Genomic DNA, 930 nt, shown 5'->3' on the forward strand with positions numbered 1-930 from the left:
CCTTAACAGTAGTCAGCCAAAAACTTAACATGATTATGGAAAATACACTAAGATATACATGATCTTCCAAATTATTGAGAGAACAATGTATAATACTGCGATTTATGATAATTAAGGTATACTACTATTAATTATTTAACTAATTACTTATTTTTTTTACGTTATTTATGACCGATTTTGTACGTCAATTATGACATATTCCGAATAGTTTACTTCAACGATCAATATTTTTTGTTCTATATTACATCGGTTATTACACATTTATTATCTCTTTCTTACATCATTTTTTGTACATATTTTTTAATTTTATTAATTACTTTATTTTAATTCTATTCAATTTTTGTCATATTGTACTTTCTATTTAACATTATTTGAGAACCTGACGTTTACTGAATTTTTTTATCAACATTTGTGTTTTGCTACATTTAATGATTGTACATAATTTTTATCAGACATTACATTAATTTTTCCACGCACAATGCCGAAAGTTTTAAATTGTTGCTGGATTGGAACATTCATACGGACTTATTACATCTCAAGTTCTTCCATTTTCTTACATTTAAGTTTGCGATCTAGAGCGATTATATAATTTTTATATTCTTTTATTATTGTACTGTTTACGTTTTTATATATAACATCGATGATCCGATATAGATCGAAACGTTTGTTGATTTTTGCGTTAGTTGTTCTATTTACCATCACATTAAACTTGTCAAAATATAAATATATGTGATATGTTATTTTTATTTCAAATTTTATATTTTTAACGACAAATTTCAGACTCGTAACCCTTTTGCTTTCTAAAGTTTATAAAATATAATGATTTCATTGTCAAAGGCGAAAAAATTGGTATCTTAGAAAGATTCTGTACTTGAATCCTTCATAACGTGACTAAACAGTAAGATATTGAAATAAAAAGATATTTTAAAA

Source organism: Trachymyrmex cornetzi, unplaced genomic scaffold, assembly GCF_001594075.2.
Source record: "Trachymyrmex cornetzi isolate Tcor2-1 unplaced genomic scaffold, Tcor1.1 scaffold410, whole genome shotgun sequence".
NCBI lineage: Eukaryota > Metazoa > Arthropoda > Insecta > Hymenoptera > Formicidae > Trachymyrmex > Trachymyrmex cornetzi.